Genomic DNA, 20,798 nt, shown 5'->3' on the forward strand with positions numbered 1-20,798 from the left:
ATTTAGAACCAGAGAGACCCTATAGGTCACTTATATCAGTGGTATCCAATTCAAATAGAAACAGGGGATCCTAGTGGGTGGCATATTGACTTTTCAAAGGTAATGCTATCTGTGTTTTATTATATTTTTTATTTATTCCATCAAATATTTCCCAATTACATTTTGATCTGGTTTGCCCACACTGGGGAGCATTGTGTTACTGAAATCTCTAACTTTGTCCAAGCCCCATTTTTTCTAAAGGTCCCACAGGTCAGTAGTGAGTCAAGATTCAAACTCAAGTCTTCTGACTCTAAATCTAGAACTCTTTCCTCGGTCTTATTGTTCTTTTTCCATGTCCCTATGAATTTGTATTTCGCTTAGATAGTGATGACTAGGAGATGTAAGAAAGGAAGGAAGTTGTTAGTCAACCTTTAATGTTCTACTATAGTTAAGAAGTGAAAATAAGTTTGAATTGACATGTGATTAGGAACTCTTTAATAATATCCCATTTTCTTTAGAAAGGTGATAAAGCAATTCTATGAAATTAATGACTTTGAACCTACATCCTGGAGTAAATTCAGTCATGAGGAAAAGGCTTCCTTCTCAAACATTCAATTAGTAGTGCATCAAGATGAAAAGTTGATCATGCATGTTGTCAGAATGAAAATTGGGTCCTGTGACATAGTTTTAGTGACCACTTCTAATTCAACTCAAACACCAATTAGTCTTCAGACACATTTTCTATCAATGAAAATAGATATTCATTGGTTGTAGCAGTATAGGTGCAATAAGAAGGAGAAGGGAGGAGAAGGGGAAAATCTTTTATATATCACCTAATATGTACCAGGTACTGTGCTAAGTAAGTACTTTACAAATATTGGTCTAATTCTCAAGACAACTCTGAAAGATAGCCTCTATTATTAACTCCATGGTACAGATGAGGACATTGAGGCAATCAGAGATTAAATTACCTAACCAGGATCACACACATAGGAAATGTCTAAGCCTAGACTTGAACAGAGATCTTCCTGACTTCAGACCCCAAATTCTATATATACTGTCACCTAGCTTCCCAAAAGTTAAATAGCATATTTTGAGATGTTTTCTAGACATCACCCTATCCACCTCCAACATCTTTAGACTTGCTTTCATAGAAGAGTACTGAATGTAAATAAATTGCTAAATTCAGGTAAAGTATACATTAAATGGACTTGGGTACTGTTTTGACCCTGGGTTTGTTGCAGAAACAATTAAAAACAATATCTTGAGTTTAAAATTTACCATTTGAATATTATTATGCCAATTTTTAAGTTCCTGAGGTTGTCTAGAATATATATATGTATATATAAAACTGCTATAACACTACTGTCTAAGTCCACTATGTTTAGTGCTATATTTTCATTAGAAATCAAAGGATGTTCCAATATGGATGCTGTTGATACATGTTTCCGGCCTCTTCTCATAAATTTCTGAATGTTTTAAATATCTATAATGATGAACCTATTTAGTGAAGATACACACAGATACATACAGATTAGCTTAGCTAGGTGTCAATGAATAGAAAGCTAGAGATAGGGCCCTAAGGGCAGCTAGTTGGTACAGTGGATAGAGTGCCAGGCCTGTAATCAGAAAGGCTCACCATCATTCTAAGTTCAAATAAGGCTTCAGATATGCACTAACCGACCTTAGACAAGTCAATTTAACCAAATTTGCCTCAGTTTCCTCACCTAAAAAATAAATGGAAAGAAATGGCAAAGTATTTTAGTATTTCTGCTAAGAAAATTCCAAATGGGGGTTAGAAAAAGTAGGATATGACTGAAAAAAACAAAGTGGAGTCATGTAGACTTTTATGTAAATCCTTCTTCAGACATTGGCTGTCTGACACTGGGATTCTGAATCTTAATTTCCTCGTCTGTAAATTAAGGATAAGGATAGCACCTACCTCAAAGGATCAATGCGATAAAATGTGTAACAGCACCTTGCTAAACTTAAAGTAGAAATTATATGTGTGTGAGTAATCAATCCTATGCATCATACCTTTCAATATTTTTAATAGGCTAAAAAAAAAGTTAAAAAATGTCTCCATCACATTAGGCTCTACCATATTCATATTTTTAATTTAAATTTATTTGTTTGTTAGTAATAGTGATAACAGTAGTAGAACTAATGTTAGTTATTAAAAATAATAACAGCAAACATTGATATTATCCTATCAATCATTACATAGTATCACATTTGATCCTCAAACAAACTTCAGATTCTTCAGGAAAAAGAATTCTCTAGCAAGGAATGTCAGCAAATACATTCCGCTATTGCACACTGATCTGACATATTCTATACCTAAGAAGAATTGATTTGGATCAGCTATGGATGAGCTAAAGAGGATCTAGAACCATCTTTGGCTGATGAATTTGATCAACAAAGCAAGTTGGGACTATTTCAAAATCAATCTATTCTCATTGGGGAGGAAAAAAGTGTAAAACATGCCAGCAACACTGCTGGAAGTTATCAGATAACAACTTAAAAGAAAGGGTGTTAAACAGCTTACTTGATTTAGGGGCACATTCTGATAGAGCCAAAGATTTAATGAATGGTACATTCAGGTTTACTCCACTAAATGAAACAAAACCAAAATCAAAAGAACAACATAAAAAGACTGATGATATCCATAGCATATTCCCATAGTTTTAAACTCCAAACACAAAACTCAAAAAGCATCTCAGACAATTCATTTCACCAAATATTTATTATCAATGCATATTTAAAAGGATTCTTTTAAAGGAATTTCTAGCAGCACAACTGAAAGCCTCATTAAAATTTTTAATTGTAAGTTATTGTGCTTAAGGGAGTTTTCACCCCAATATATATTCTTTTCTCACTCATACCTGAAGAGTATTTAATAATAATTAAATATTGTCTTTAATCTCCAAATAAAAGTTGTTTGAAAATTCATCCGGAAGTATACTATTTTAAAAGTCTGTATTCCAAATTACATTTTCAAGAAAAGCTATTCTTGGCTCCTCAATTGCTGCTCCTCTGAGACAAGTCCTTTTAGAAAGTACCCCAAATTCCAAAGAGTCTTCTGTTATTAGAAATTACCTATCACGTCTCCCAGTCCCTTAGAGACCTAGTAAGGTAATAGATTCATTTAAGCTCAAGTTGTTGTTCTGTCTTTTCAGTCATGACCAATTCTTTATGGCCCCATTTGGGGTTTCTCTTGGCAAAAATATTGGAGTGGTTTGCCATTTCCTTCTCCATCTCATTTTACAGATGAAGAACTGAGGCAAACAGAATTAAATGACTTGTCCAGGGTTACATAACTAGTAATTATGTAGATTTGAACTCAGGAAGATGAGTGTTCCTGACTCCTACTCTGGCACTTTCAAGTGATCATTGCTTTATGACTTACTCTCTTTCCTCATCCTCCTTCCTCACAATCTTCCTGTCCCTCTCCCTTCTTCTTCCTACTGAATATATGCTTACTAAGGCCTTCTATTTTTTAATCCAAATGAATATATTATGGAGATCATTAGACAATATATTATTGGGGAGGAGATTTTTAGACAGGAAGGCCAGTTCTCTAACACATATCTTGTAAGACAAATCTTAGTGATTTTTTTAAGTCTGAGGTTTGAATTAAAATTTTGAATTTCTTTGTGATTTCCAAATAGATTAAAAAAATTTAAACTACCAGTATGTCACCACAGTAAAACTATTCCTAAAACAGAAAAATTAATACCCTTTTGAAGTTGATGATAAATAAATTTAAAGGAACAACACCATGTGTATAAATTTACTATACATATCAAAAGTACAGTGATCCCTCACCTATGGCAAGAGTTAGGTTCCAGAGAACCCCGCAATAGTTAAAAATCCACAAAGTAGAAGCAATATATATATATGTATATATATATAAACATAATGTTTCTGAAGCAGCTACAAAGGCAATTCATTCAAAATTAAAATATCAAGTATTAATTATTCTTCTTATTTTTCATATTTCATTATTTTANCCATGTGTATAAATTTACTATACATATCAAAAGTACAGTGATCCCTCACCTATGGCAAGAGTTAGGTTCCAGAGAACCCCGCAATAGTTAAAAATCCACAAAGTAGAAGCAATATATATATATGTATATATATAAACATAATGTTTCTGAAGCAGCTACAAAGGCAATTCATTCAAAATTAAAATATCAAGTATTAATTATTCTTCTTATTTTTCATATTTTATTATTTTATTATTATAGATTATTAATTTATTTTATTAATATATTTTAATCAATATATTTATTATATATTTATATAACACTGTATGTTTATATAATATAATTATTTTATTAATATATTTATTTAATGTATATTATATATTTTTATTATTTATATTTTAGTATTTTAGTATATTAATATTAATTAATATTAATATTAAAATATTCTTGTGGAATTTGTGCTTACAAACTCTTCTTTGTCCATCTAATCCATTATCCATACAGCTGCCAAATGAATATTCCTTAGACAGAAGTCTGACCATAGCATTCTCTTAATCAAAAATTTTAAGGATTGGTTTCCTCTTGCCTCTGAGATGAAAGAGAAGCATAGAACCAAGGCTAGAGAGTTGGATGGGACTTCCAATGGCCATCTAGTCCAACCCAAAATTTTATAGATGAGAAAACTATGCCCTGAGGAAGTTAAGTCACCTGAGTTCTGAGCAACAGAGCCAGGATTCTCTTTCCACAATACCACACATTGTCACCTGGGCACTTAAAGCCCTTTTTTAGTTTCCCAACCACCCTGAAGAATCTTATAGCTGAAATTTATATAGTGCTTTAAGATCTCCAGAGAATCCCTTCTCATCCTCTAGAAGGGCTACTCTATCTCCAACTCAGTGTCTTTGCCATTGAACATGCTGCCCCAAGCCTCAGTGAACATTCTTCTCACTTTTACCTTTGATAATGCCTAATTTCCTTCAAGGCACATTTGATATTACCATTTATTTGAAGTCTTTCCCTGACGACTTGCTTCCTCTTTCATTCCTACTCCTACCCTCTCCTGCCTAAGTGCTAATGTACCATTCCTATATAAATCAGACTTTTATTAAGTTCTGATATCATGTATGGCACTGTGCTCCTTGCAAAGATAATTATGTATGACAGAGGCTCTGCTCCCAAGAAGTTTATAATCCACTGGGGCCACCTAAAGAAATCATACTCAACATAAACCATAAAGGACCTACATGGTACCAAATTTATACCAAGTATTAAAAATACAAAGTAAAAAAAAATAGCCTCCGTGGTCAAAGAGATGATGTTTTGGCTTAGATAATATGATTCTTTTGTTATTTTTTCTAAATTTTGTTGATCCAAAGAAAACAAATTTCAAATTTAACCTAGAAAATACTCATATAATGAAGTTATCTCTAAGGGGAAATTGTTGAAATAAAACTGAATACCCTGAAAATTTCTAAAGAAGTTTAATATAGAAAGGACAAATTTAAATATCTAAACTATTCAGAAAATCCTGAGGCAGGAAAGAAAAAAAGTCTATCCTGATCATGCACTGTCTGGGGCAGATCAGCAATGATGGGGCAAACAGCCAGATAGTTATGGGATTCTGAGTCGATCTTTTCTGACAGACACAGATCATTCATTTAATGACTCCAAGAGTATATCACGATTGTCACACCTTAGATGTGCTAAAACTGTGCCTAAAACTTTGTTCCCAAATTTGTATAGTCAAGGCAATAAAATTAAGGCTAATTAAAAAATTAGGCAGTGTTAAGCTAAAACACACTGCTTCTTATTAGAAGTACTTCTAAGGGAAATGAGTTGAAGAAATAAATTACATTCAGGTGTGATAGAAGAGAATCTACACCAAGGAAACTACAAAACTTTGAAGTACTAAAAAGAATAGAGGTAAAATTGGGATGAGTTAGAGGGAGCTCTGCTAAAAATAAGAACATCAACATTCAACTAAGAAAAATAAACATCATGATGAGGACAAAGGGTTATTAGAAAGCGAATTCTATCCTTGGAAAATTTCACAGAGATTTTAATGAGAAATAGCAATATTTTTGTTATAATCGGCACTTTAATCTTTAAGTACATCATTTCAACTGAACACAGTCAGTTTCATAAGCAAATATGAGAGGTCTGGAGTCTGGCCTCTAAAGACTTCTTCAAATCAAAATCATGTGATTCTGTGATTCTAGCATTTGTCTAGCTCTTCCTCATACCACCATATTTATATTGAATCAAGGAGGTTTTATTGTATAAATGAACAAAATGAGTTTCCTGGAAAATAACGAAGTAGTTAAAAACAAAACTAAATCTGGGTATCATTTTCCATAAGCCAGGCCTTGGTTGGGTCCATGTTTAATGTCATAAAACAGTGAAATAAACTGATAAATGTAGCTGTTAGTACTAGCATCAGGACAAATCAGGAAATTACTGCACAGGTGTATGTCATCAGCATGTGATTGTTAATTAAAATTAAATGATATGAATATCAATATGAAATTAATAAGTATTTTAACAGAAAAAACATAGGCTGGCTTAGAAAATGAATAGCTTATTAGATGTTTATCTAATTTTTAAATTTTTGAGAGATGAAAAACTTTGAAGGCAGAGGTAACTATCAATAAATTTTCAATAATCACATCCACTAATTATCATGAATCTATTCTAAATACAGAGATTTTAACCTGTGAGTTTTGTCAACTATGTTTAATGAAAACTCACAAAGCAGAGCACTGAAAGATGTATTACAAGGGTCAAAAAGAGGAAATAAAATGGATAGAGCCTACCTCAAGGAGTTTATCTGGGGTGACAGAAGGGACACTAAAATAACTATAACATAATCTAGCTCTCCAGCCTTTACATGTGGCTATTTGTTTTTTTAAAACCAAAGTGAAAGTTTTCATCTTAATCTTTATAAAATTTCTTCTTATTAAATGTATTCCACTGAAAACTCAGCACTTTAAGATTTTTTAAATGGCAATTTAATTTATTTTAATGTACAGAAGATGAAAATAAGGGTAGTAACTGAAGTGAGATATAAAAGAGTATGAAAATGTCAGTGACACATAAGTGCAGATTGGGCTGAAATTGCCAATGAACTCCAATAACAGGGACAAGAAGAAGACCAAAGAACATTTTGTTATTCAATTTGTTGCTAGAGATAATAGAAAATTGAAATAAAATTTGCCAATTTTAAAGCAGTATACAAATTGTTATCGCTATTGTTATTTGTTTAACTAATACTATTACTTCTGTTAATGTTATGACTGCTGCTGCAGCTTCCAACTACTACTATTACTACTATGAAAATGATGATGATGCTTCCAATCTGGAGTTCTTCAGGAACAAACTATCCATTGGATATTATAAAGGGGATTTCTAATTTCTAGTCAAGTACAGATCGGATAATTTTATTACCACTTGGCATGGCTGAGACAAAGTTCTAACTGGATTCAGATGACAGGGTTAATATTAAGCTCCATGCTTCTGAAACTTCTACTCGTAAGACTTTGTATCTGAGATCTGATTAAAATTCAGGTCTTTCTGACTCCAGGCTCAGCCTTCTATCCACTGTGTCATTTTGTTCCCTCTACTTACAGAATAAGTAGTTTTCTCTTCATTGATAGCGATGGGTGATAATAGGCATATAACATTGGATTTTTCTAAGTAATTTTGAAAGAAGACTATGAACCAGTTAACATCTAAGAGCAACATCCAAGTGGATTTAGTCATCTACATATAAATAAAAAGGCATCAAGCAATTGCTGAGTTATGTGGATCTATTTGAAGAAAGAGGGGTTTATGATAGCAATTAAGGACCACCTCATTGACACTAGAAACTACAGAAGGCTTACTCGTAAAGAGCCTAGACTTGGTGATTAATGTAGATTGTGAAGGAAACAGCAGAAACAGTATGACACACGCATCAATGCAGGCTGCAAAAATTTAGCACCTATCAAAATATGAAGAAAGGCATAACTTGGTGACTAGAATTGTATATTAGAAGCATGCTATTTTTCATGACCTGACAGACAATAAATCACCCTAACATAAATATAGACTTCAAAATATCCTGGAGAATTCAACCAGTAAACTGTAGAGAAATTGGAACATCATTACAGACTTATCTCCTACAAAAAAAACCTAAGAAAAACATTTTGAATAAATCATGCCATCTAAAATACTCATAATCTTCAACTACATGGGATAAAAAAGCTTTCAAAATATAAAGACTTGGTAAAGTAGAGGAAATCATGTGGGAATAGGATTAAGCACACATCTTCCCTGTTTTCTTGTCTGACACTAAAGTTGAATTAAGGATGCTTTCAGTGAACCACAGAGGATGGGCTTATCCTCTGATAAATTTATATGACTACAAAAGGTAATTTTATCACCAGTGCCATCATTTATAAAACAAGGAATACAAAGGAATAATAGCAAACTGTCCCAAAGATGTTTCTATTTGAACCTGAATAGTAAAAGATAAGATTGAGAAAAACAACAATAGCAAGCTCCTTAAAGCCCAACCCATTATTCATGTCACAGAGGGTAGGGCAAAGTAAGAGCATGTCAACCAGGAAGATGTGCAAGCTGAGACTTCAATTGCTCTGAAATGACAGAAACCCTGAAATACTATAGGCTAAATGGGCTTTGGCTATATCATTGATAGGGCAGATTTGACCAAAACACTGAAATATTGGGAGTCCAAGAAAGAGGGCAGTATATGACCGCTGACTGTCTCTACTAAGACCTGCAATGATGATCAGCTTAATAGAGAGGACAGCAAAGCAAATGGTACAAATCAGAAATACCAATACACTATGTGCTTGTACTGTCTGGGAACTGCATTTGAAGTAATGAACAGTTACATAATGCCCATCTTTTTGTATGCTTATAGCACAAGAAAATGGATGAAAGTAGACAGAAGTGTTGCCCCCCAAAATATCCATACCATGTTTGTTTAAAAAGAATTTTAATATCTTTTTTTGTTTTTACACTACCTAAGTTTCTCCCATATCCTTCCCTCTTCCCTTTGCACTCAATCCTTAAAAACAATTTTTAAATAAAAGTGTAAAAATCAGCAAAATCTGTGAATATGTCAAAAAATTTGACAGCATACAATGTTAAAGAAACACAGGTAACTATGGAAAGATAAACACTTTCTCTTCAAAAAAAGACTGATCGAAATTTTAAATCTACAAAAGATGAGCTTTATTTTTATTTTTATTCAATTATAAAAATAGTAGTTTTATCACCCTCTGAAGATTAGCAGAGTATTAAACATAAAACAATAACAGCGAAGTAGCAACTTGTTCTAGGACTGTTTCTATCCGAACTCTATTGAAAAAGATAAGAACAATAATATTGATAACAAGAACTAAAATTTATATGGTTTTCAAGTAGTTCTATGTCAAGATGAAAATTATGTTAAAGACAAAGAAAGGAAAGCAGGTATTTTTTATCAATAATAGAAGAACTAAAACATATGTTTTCACAACACAATAATAAAGAAAAAAAATTAAGTGTGTTTCTTTCAGATGACTATTAACGGAAAAGGACTAGGAGTATCAGAGAGAGAAAAGTCTTTCTAACAGTCAAGAAGAGTAGATCAAACATTTTGTCTCCCAATGATGAAACATGCCAACAGAAATGAAAATTGCTGGAAAACTCAAATGAGAAAAAAATACTTTAAAGAAATTTAGAAAAGTCAAGCATTAGGAAAACATCATAAAATTTGGATGCTGTCCTGGGACATGGACAAAATACTGATAGCTGAAAGTTTTAATAAAAATTATACATTCTAATCTCTAGGAGGAAAACTGAAATCCAAGTCCATTTCTGGATGTAACACTATTCAAAATGTTTTTTTTTTAAATTGATGATCACATGCCAATGACCTCAAATTTCACTGTTTGGAGGTCTTATATATGTGTTACATATATACACACATCCATACATTTGCATTCATATCATGCATATAAATTATTTTGTTTATATAAATATCAAGAAACCAATTGTTTTTTTTTTATTGGTGCACAGAGCTACTTAGTCTGAGATTACCTAAGAAAATGATTTACTTATTACTGTTTAAGACCATACAAAATATAAGAGGTAGTCACAGGAGTAGGGAGTAGTGGACCGAGTCCATCCCATTACCAAGAAAGTAGAGGAAAAATCTTCTAAAAAAAGGAAAAGTTCCCACGATAATTCTTACTCAACTTTCCTTTTCCTGGTGATTTTGAATGGCAGGTCCTTTAGTCAGGTGAATTTTAGAAATGTTAAACCAAGTGGAATTGAAAGATTCAGTCTTTTTGATTTTCTGAGGCTCATCTAAATTGCCTTGATACACGGGGGACAAGGAAATAGAAATACCAGTCCTTCCATGCATGTATAGCTCCCCTCCAGGGATTCCCCTCTGGAGAATATTACGGCTCACAGTCTTTGGTCCTGGGACTGATTTGTCTCTGCAAAGAAGACTGACCAGCATTAGGCTGAGTTTTTAATTGTTTTACCATATGAGTTTCTGCTTGCTCTTTCCCTTGCTCCGTCTTTCTGCTCTCTTCTTTCTTAGTTTGCCTCTACTATACTATTTACCTCAACTCTTCTCCTTAATTTTCTTTGGCATAAACCATTTTCCAGTCTAATGTTCAAAATTACGTGCTTTTCTATGAAAATGCTTTCTGCTACTCTGGGAATTGTCTAGAGTAAAACTCATAAAGTTAATCTACTTGTAAATATTCCCCCATTCCACAAATTTCATTGAGTATCTACTGTGTGAAAGACTATAGAAAAGTAGGATATGGGCCTCTACCTTTAAGCAGCATCTAATTTACCCAGGAAGATGTAATAAAGCTATAATATAAGAAAATATGGAATATGAATTAAGAAGCAGCATTTCACATGGGAAAGAATACTAGTGTTGTAATTAGGAGACCCTTGGGGTTAAATCCTGGCTCTTATATTTGCTAATTGTGTGTGGTCCTGGAAGGGTCACTTGATCCTTCTGAGCTTGTTTTCTCATCTGTAAAGTAATTATAATATTTGATCTACATATCGCCTACGTGTTTTTTTGGTGAGGAAAATATGTTAAACTTTGAGTTGTGTTAGAAATTTGGCATAATAGAAAGAGCATGGGATGTGAAGTTTGAGGATCTTATTCATACAATGACTCTGTTAGTAACTACCTATTTGAGTTGGAGCAATCTTTTAGCTGGACTCAGTTTCCTCAATTTTGCAATTAGTAAAGAGCAGAAGCAAGATTCCTAAACCCAGGTCTTCAGATTGCAAACTAGGAGTGCGCATGTATTATCTCTCTCCCTCTGTGTGTGTGGTGTGTGTATACACATACAGGCACATATACACATGTGTGTATGTGTGTGTCGGTGTGTGTATATGAACATATATGTATAAATTCATGAGTGCTGCCCCTTCCCCACCCATAATGGCCCCATCCATGATTTCATTCATCTGAGATTTCATTCATGGAGAAAACCACTCTTGAGGAAAGTGAATCTCCCTATGAGGATCAGTACCAGCTCTGCAAACTAGAGTCTTAGAGATGCTTCATATAGGGAAAAGCTAAGTAAATTGCAAATGAGAACAAGGTGATTGGCAGTATTCTAGGAAAAGGTTTAAGGTAAGCAATAATCCTTGATCTCATAGCTGAAGGACACGAGAGATTCTAAGAGTCTGGGGTAAGGAGGGGCGCATCCTTGCAGGCATGGGAGACAAGAGAAAGGAAATGGGTTGCGAAATGCCACATATGAGAAATAAGAAGAAGGCCAGTTTCAATGGCCCATAGAGTAGGAGGGGTAAAACTGTAAGGGGAAGAGAATGAGCATTTATTCAGTACCTACTATACACCACTGCAGCACAAATAACATGGAAAAGAAGAAAGAAGAGTATTATTAACTCGCATTATGTGCCAGGCACTGTGCTAAACATTTCACAAATATTATCTCATTTGATCCTCACAACCCCCTGGGAGGTGGATGCTATTATTTATTATTATTATTATTATAATTATTCCTATTTTATAGCTAAGAACTCTGAAGCAGACAGCTTTCTGGGGTAACACACCTTTTTGGTGTCGAAGGCACAATTTGACTTCAGCTTTTCCTAACTCCAGACCCAGCATTCAATCCACTGTGCCACTTCCATGCCTATAACCACGTTAGGTATGGTTCATGTGATTGCTGATTTTGCTAAACTTTTTTCTTTCTTTGTTATAAGAAATTGCTCATTGGACAAGGTAGAAAGAGGAACAGTGGGGTAGGGGTACGGTGGCACCATGTTTATTTACAAATGACTTGTGTGAATACATCAATAATTATTTTAAATAGCTAAGTACTAGATTAAATATGAAATATAAATATTTGCCTGATGTATAGAAAAAAGTTGGCTGTCAGACTATTTAATTAAATCCACCCTAATATTTCTTCTTTTCCACAGAGTGTAACAACATATGACCTCAGCCACAAATAATAAGAATAAAAGACTACCGATAACATTAATAATTTCTGATAAAGGTGGTTCAATGAAAGAATTATATTTTGTCAGCTGATAGCCTAATTGTTTTTAGTTATTTACTTGTTTATTTGTCACATTACAGTTCCTCGGTATCTAACTTCCTCTCTCCCCTTCCTACAGTAGAGAAGGCATCATTTGATTATATCATATATATATATATATGCATATGTGTATATACTTTAATATTTGTATATAAAACAATATCTTGCTTGTCTCCACATATAAATTCTTTCTCTAGAGGTGGACATACCCAAGCTATTTTAGCTTTGACACTTTAATAAACATCCATGAAAATGAACACATAGTAATGAGGAAAGGATGTGAGGATGGTTCTGAAGCTCCTTGGAAATTCTGCCAGGAGTAGGAACAATCATAAGTTTCCTCAGTTATTACAAGATTAGATAAAGCATGAATATAACTGTATTCCCCCAAATATGTGTGTAATGAGGTGAAGTGGAGGAGCAAGAATTGAATGGATTATTCCCCTTCCCTGTTGCAAAAAGATTTCCAGCTGTTACGGGCTGGTTTGACCTTAGAAAAAGAATATTAACAGGCACTGTAGTATAGAAATTATTATTGGACTGTCTTAAGTTATTAATCATAATGCAAAAAAAGCCATTACCTTTTGGAAAAGAATATGGGTTTAAGAGGAACATACTGGATATTAGGGAACATGGATGAGCTCTGAAAATAGAGTTAATGATGACTTTGAGGTTGCAAACCTGAAGTAAAGAAAAATATTGGTTCTCTCAATGGAAATGAGCAATTTAGGAGGTGAGATGGGTCTCAGGAGAAAGATACAAACCTTTATTTCAGTTGTATTGTATTTCATATGTCTACTGACCAGCAAGTTGCAAAATAAACACACAGTGGAGTTTCCAGTGCCTAATAGTGACATGAAGGCTAGGTATGTGGGGCACTTTTCTCACTGCAATCTCTTATAAAAGAGAGAAGAAAAGGATACCCAGGACAGAGCATTGTGGACCACCCATGGACCTGGATGATGATCTAGCACAGGAGACTTAGAAGGAGTTGTTAGGAGAATCAGTAGAGAACAGTGTTGTCAAAATGCAGAAGAGAGAAAATCTGGAAGGGGTGGTCGACATTTTCAAATGCTACATTAGCCTATTTCAAGCTAAGTTAGTAATACATTAACAGGATATTGGATTAATGTGGGTTCCCTAAACATAGGAAATAGGGGATCTGCCTGGCATAGGGTAGGCAGTTAATAAAGGTTTACTTACTGAGTGATGGACATTTTATTTGGACAGAAAATCCCTCCTTGAACTAAAATAGAATTGAATTTCAAATTGATTTTCTTTATAATATTGATAATTTCATCTTTATTGATAAGTTTTTGTTTTTGTAGCATATTTATTAACAATTATGTTCCACATTTCACATCCAGCAAGGACTCTTTTGTAATACAGATTTTCAAAATAGAATCATTTTGGCAAAAACCAACGAACACATCGACCCTCTCTGATCTCTTAGTTCATGCAGTATTCTGCAACCATAGTCTTTCATCTCTTCAATGAAGGAAGAGAGCTACATTTTTTTCCAAATTTTACTCAAGTCAATGATTAGCCATTTTAATTAGTGTTTATGTTTGTTTTTTTTTCTTTTTTTAATGGTTATGTGTTGTTTTCTTGGTTTTGCTTTCTTCACTCATCAGTTTATAAATATTTTCCTATTTCTCTAAATTCTTCAAATTTATTGTTTCTTATAACAATATTCTAATACTTTCATGTAACTTAAATTGTTTTTAGCCATTCCCAATTATGTACTGTGTTTTTAGTTCTCCATTTCTGTAAAAAGTCATTAAGAGTCTTTCACACTCCTTTTTTCCATACAAGTTGACCCTAAAATAAGTTATTTCATTTATTTCCATTTTATGTCAAAAATATGCAAACCCCTGTTTTTTTTTTAAGTTAAGTGATTCTGATTACTGCAATAAGAAGAATGGGATGACATATTCATGGCTCATTTCACCAGTAAGGACTGGCTAGTTAAGCAAGATGTGCTATTTCATTTGGTATAATGCAAACACCAACATTTACTTCAAATATTCTCCTTTGCTGCATAAAAGTTAAGTCAGTGAGTATTCTATGCCCTGGATGCCTAAATCTAAAACCTGAATCTTGAACAGAAAGAACGTCGCCAAGTCTTGTCCTAAGGTATAAAAATATTTTTCATTCATTCAACAAATACTAATTGAGTGGCTACTACATGTAAATACATTCAGCTATTTGTTCAGATACAAAACAAAATGAAAAATTGTTCTTGCCTTCAGGAATCTTGGGAGGTGGGAGGTGGAGGGTAGGATACAACATTTACAAAGATTAATGCAATCAATAAAAATGCAAAAAAATACAATCGAGTGTACCAGGCACTTAAAATAATACCAAAATTATTAACATACAGCATATACAAAGATAATTCTAACTTTAAAAACATAGAAGCAACATGGAACAGTAAAAATAGAATTGACATCAAAGTAAGGAAAAGATAGATTCAAGTCAAATGAGATATTTGCAAAGAGCTGAGCAGAATACCTGGCACATAGTAGGCATTTTAAGAATGCTTGTTCTCTTTCCTTTTTCCCTTTCAAGCTCCACATTATGACGCATACAAGCCATAGCAAATTACTTATCTGCTAAGGGCCCCCAGGCAGCTCTCTAATATTATTATAAAATTTCCATATTTGCATTAGCTGAAGAGTTTCTTTGCCATAATCACAGGATCACACAACACTTCAGACATTTCCTAAATTTTGTTTTTCCCAGAGTGAAAAATCATCATCTCTTAACAGAAACTAATTCCAAGAACAGTATATTTTCAGTACCATCTATTTGGTGTCTGCGTATAAGTTAAAATGAGCAGTAATATATGAATAACTATAGATTAATAATAAACATATCTCATTTTACCATTTACATTTGCAATCTCAGAAATTTCAGTAATATTTCACATACAAACAAATTTCAGAATATAGATTTAAGCATTTTTTTTTGTTTCTTTTTGCTAGGAACTGTGCATAGGTGCCGAGAACATAAAGAAAAAAAATGACCTCTCTGCTTTCAAGTGTCTTTAGATCTAAGAGGGAGAAAGAGAGCATTTACACAATTTTTTATATGTGTATAAGTATGTGTGTGCCTGTATATATATATATATATATATATGTGTGTGTGTGTGTGTGTGTGTGTACATATATATATACATATATGCATATATATGTAATGACTGAATTACAATGAACTGTGACCAAATCTGAAAAAAATAAGAACAACTTAATAGAAATATTTAGATTGCCTCTAATTTAGATAGATAGTTCACTGGGCAAGAACTGTGTCTAATTCTATGTTAGTTACAGCACACAGCAAAATCCTGGCACTCAATAAATGTAAAATACTAACAACAGTCTTTTCCCTTTTAAAGTATATAATTACAAGTACCCCCTACTGAGAACCAAGAGTAGAGACAGATCTTTTGTTTACTAAATCCACAGGCCTGAAGGCATGCAGCCCTGTGCAGCAATCAGAGTTTCAGCAAGTTCCTCTGACTTTAGGTTGAAAGAAAAAAATCCAAATGTCCACAGATCCACAAAGAGCATGTAGAGCCAGAGAACTCATTTGGAAAAAAAAAAAAGATACAGAACCTTCTCAGAACCCCCAAAGTAGAATGTTGACACCAAAGCAGAATGTGTTTGTTCTCAGCAGCTAAGGAAATATGGTATATGGAAGTAAAATTACTCTTAGCCAATTTACCAATTTCTCAGCTTTAAAGGAACATGTGAAGTGTTAAATCAGGCCTTTCAGGCTTCATAGAAGAAGCATTCAGTAGGCTCTGATGTCTGTGTTCAGAGTGAGCTGAACTTTGGAGAAAAACAACTCAAGGACAGCTTCAGCTGAGACATGCACAAAATGAGCTGGGTATGGGAACAGGTCAACTTAAAATACAGCAGGAAAGTAAAGAAAAACAAAACAAAACAAAACAGTAGCAGCAACATCAGTAGAAATCCCTTGGGAGGATTCTGGATAGAAGAGAATCAACTGGTTTCTGGTCTTATCTTTGTTATACCCAGATTTCCAGTGTTTGTGCCCAAGAGTCAGATATTTGGGCACTGGGAAGTCAATCATCTATTTTTCATTTGGTATTAGAGAAAGTCATCATCCACTTAGCAATTCACTGCTACTAAAATAAGAAATGAAAACGTAGTTAAGGGTGCTGTAAGCCCACTGTTGGGCGGGGACACCAAATTTCCATGTAAAAAAAAAGGGGGGTTGGGGGGGTGGGCAGGGTAAAGTAGCACTATTAGTATAGAAGGGTTAATGGCAGTGGCTGATGATCGTTTAAAAATTCACAGTACCAAAGTGGATTATATTGCATCTACTGAGGGGATCAACGATGTAAGCTTATACTAAGCCATTATTGCAGAAACAAAGCTTTCATTTTAAGCCTTTGGAAACAAGCATAAAATGGACAAAAGAAAAAAAAATTCTTCTGATGTAAGAGCAAGGCAAACATTACATGCTTTTCATACAGTCTCACATTTCTAGAACCATGCTGGTGTATACATGAAAATGGACTGACTCCTCAAAGAGCTCATCATGAACTTCTGAGAAGATGGCAGAAGGACCTGACATAAAACTAGATTGATGTTACCCAAGCCTCTGTAAATCCCAAGGAAATTTTTTTTAAATTCCTTTTTACTTCTGCTGAAAATACAATATTAAACCTCAATATCAAAACACAATTTCTTTTGCCCTCTACATTTCTTTTTCCTGGGGAAAACAATGTGTTCAAGATGGGTTCATAGGGGAAGACAATGAATTATGCATTTCTCCAATTCTCAGAATTTCCAATTTAAGATACTCGATAATATATATATATATGTATGTGTATGTATACATATATATATAACTTTAAATACATTTTAAACTTAAATTAATAATGTGGCTCAACTGAATTTCAAACTACATATATATGGTCTCAGATACTTCCTAGATATGGCAAGCCACTTGACCCCTATCACTCAGCTCTTATTGCTCTTCTGCCTTGGAACCAACAAACAGTATTGATTCTAAGATTGAAAGTAAGAGTTTTTAAAAAGTTACATTACTCAAATATTTATAACTGCCTTGGAACCAACAAACAGTATTGATTCTAAGATTGAAAGTAAGAGTTTTTAAAAAGTTACATTACTCAAATATTAGAAATTGCTTCTTAAGAAATTCTGTTACTTATTAGACTTTTAAAAATATATTAACAATCTTATACATTTATAAGAAATTATCCTAATTAAGAAAGGATTCAACTGGCTAATTGTTCTGTTTAAAAGTTGTGGAAAAAATATGGCATTCTATTGTTCACTGAGGTTTCACAATAATGCTATCCATGCTACAGAACCAATATCTAATGAGCTGCTTTTGGTATGTTTAAACTTTCTTAAATAGAGTCTCAACTATTAATAAGGACATTCTATTTACTAACTTCAGCAGAATGTTCCTCAGATACATAATTTATGCCCAAGACTTCTTTCACTAATAACATTCTAACAATATTATGGACTTCAATGGCATGAATTTCAGCTTCTAAATTGAAGTCTCAAAATCTATAAAAATAGAAAAAGGACCTGTGATTTCATTATTACAATTAAATCCATCCTAGGGCACTGAGAAATTAAAGGTCTTGTCCATGGTTACACATTCAGTTCATATAAGAAAAACAGAATACTGTTAGTTTTTTGTTTTGTTTTCAAATATATTTAGCTTTTGCTTATATTTTTTTGAAAATAACTTGGAATTTTTAAAATTTGTTTTGCTTTTTTAAATTTTTATTTTTTTAGAATATTTTTCCATGGTTCCATGATTCATGTTCTCTTGCTCCCCTCTTCCTTCCCTCCTCCCAGAGCTGACATGCAATTCTACTGGTTTATACTTGCCTTCTTACTCAAAACCTATTTCTGTATTATTCATATTTGTAATAGAGTAATCTTTTAAAAAACCACAACCCCAAATCATAAATCCATATAACCAAGTGATAAATCATGTTTTTCATTTGTATTTCTACTTCCATAGTTCTTTCTCTAGATGTGGATAACATTCTTTTTCATAAGTTCCACGGGATTGTTCTTGATCATTGCATTGCTATTAGTAGCAGATTCCATTACATTTGATCATTCTACAGTGTTTCATTTTCTGTGTACAATGTTCTCCTGGTTCTGCTCATTTCACTCTGCATCAGTTCATGGAGGTTTTTCCAATTCAGCAGTTCATCATTCCTTATACCACATAGCATTCTATCTCCATAATATACCACAATTTGTTCAGCTATTCTCCAATCAAGGGATACCCCCTCATTTTCCAATTTTTTGCCACCACTAAAAGCGTGGCTATAAATATTTTTATACAAATGTTTTTCTTAAATCTCTTTGGGACACAAACCCAGCAGTGGTATGGCTGGATCAAAGGGCATACGATCTTTTAAAGCCCTTAGGTCATAATTCCAAATTTCCTTCTAGAATGGTTGTATTAATTCACACCTCCACCAGCAATGCATTAGCATCTGAACTCTGCCCATCTAACATTTATTATTTTCCATTACTATTATATTGACCAATCTGTCAGGTGTGAAGCCGGTAACTCAGAGTTGTTTTGATTTGCATTTCTCTAATTAGGAGGTTAATTCTCTAATCACTTTTTCATGTGATTATTGATAGTTTTGATTTCTTCATCTGAAAATTGCCTATCCATCTCCCTTGACCATTTGTCAATTGGGGAATGGCTTGATTTTTTGTAAATTTGACTTAGTCCTTATATATTTTGGAAATTAGACCTTTGTCAGATAATTTTGTTATAAATTTTTCCAGTTTGTTGTTTCCCTTCTAATTTTGGTTACTTTGGCTTTGTTTGCACAAAACCTTTTTAATTTAATATAATCAAAATTATTCATTTTACATCTTGTAATGTTCTCTATCTCTTGCTTGGTCTTAAATCCCTTCCTTTCCCACAGATATGCCAGGTATACTATTCTATCTATGATCACCTAATTTATAATTTCCCTCTTTATATTTAAGTCACTTACCCATTTTGAATTCATCTTGGTATAGGGTGTGAGATGTTGATCTAAACCTAATTTTTCCCATATTGTTTTCCAATTTTCTCAGCAATTTTTGTCAGTGAGTTCTTGTTTCAAAAGCTGGGATCTTTGGGTTTATCAACTACTAACTCGCTGAGGTCATTTACCACTAGTCTATTTAATTGATCCACCCTTCTGTCTCTTAGCAAATACTATATTGTGTCGATGTGTTAGCTTTAACTATTAACATTTTATTCGTTTTACTTTGATTATCAAAATCTATGACTAACATCCTTCAATTTAATAAGAGGCAGAATGCAAGACAATCCAAACATTAAATCCTCATTATATTTTTCTTCAACAAAATGATGTTATAAGTTCTGCTGCTACCATAAAGAGTTATTGTGAGAAAATAATGATCATTATTTTGATCATGAAAGAATAACTTCAAATATCTATCATTGGCCCTAAAAAAGGGGTCTCCTATTTAGCAGAGAGAATGTAAGCTATCACTCACATATATTAGCACCTTTCTAAAGAAGCCAGGCAGGTAGATAACATCCTTGGATCTTTCCTCCAGAACTTTGCCTTGATCTAGTTTGTCCCTTGATCCTGTCTCTGGATTCCATCATTCTAATACTCTTGATAAGCATATTAGAGTATCTAATTAGAGTATCTAATTAAATATCTAATACTTTTGATAACTGGAAAATAAACTCATCAGATAAAAAATATCAACTAATTTTTAAGCTTTACTTACAAACTTATTTTGGTTTGCAATATTAATAAGTTAACCTAACAATAAGTAAACAAAGCTATATGCTATTTGAAGGTACCACATAGAAAAATGATATCTTCAAAAAGTCAAATCCGGTTCAAGTCCATGTCGATTCTTTAGCCAGGAGCACAAAAGCTACAGGGGACAGGTAGGTGACACAGTGGAATGAAAGTCAGGCCTAGAGAAAGTATGCCCTGAGTTCAAATGTGAACTTAGTTACTTCCTAACTATGGCAAGTTATTTAATCCCCATTGCCTAGCCCTTACCTCTCTTCTGCCTTGGAACTAATAAACAGTATTAATTCTAAGGCTGAAATTAAAGGTTAAAAAATGTTACACTACTCAAATATTCATAATTGCCAATTATGTTTTAGAAATTGCTCCTGAAGAAATTCTGTATTTATTAGATGTTTT

At 33.2% G+C, this 20,798-nt stretch overlaps 1 protein-coding gene across 6 annotated transcripts in view; it reads right to left on the reverse strand.

The window, feature by feature from the left end:
* Positions 1–20,798, reverse strand: part of SLIT2 (slit guidance ligand 2) — a 383,740-nt gene that overhangs the window by 290,998 nt on the left and 71,944 nt on the right. The window lies entirely within an intron of this gene.

The sequence above is a fragment of the Gracilinanus agilis genome, chromosome 6 (genome assembly GCF_016433145.1).
Source record: "Gracilinanus agilis isolate LMUSP501 chromosome 6, AgileGrace, whole genome shotgun sequence".
NCBI lineage: Eukaryota > Metazoa > Chordata > Mammalia > Didelphimorphia > Didelphidae > Gracilinanus > Gracilinanus agilis.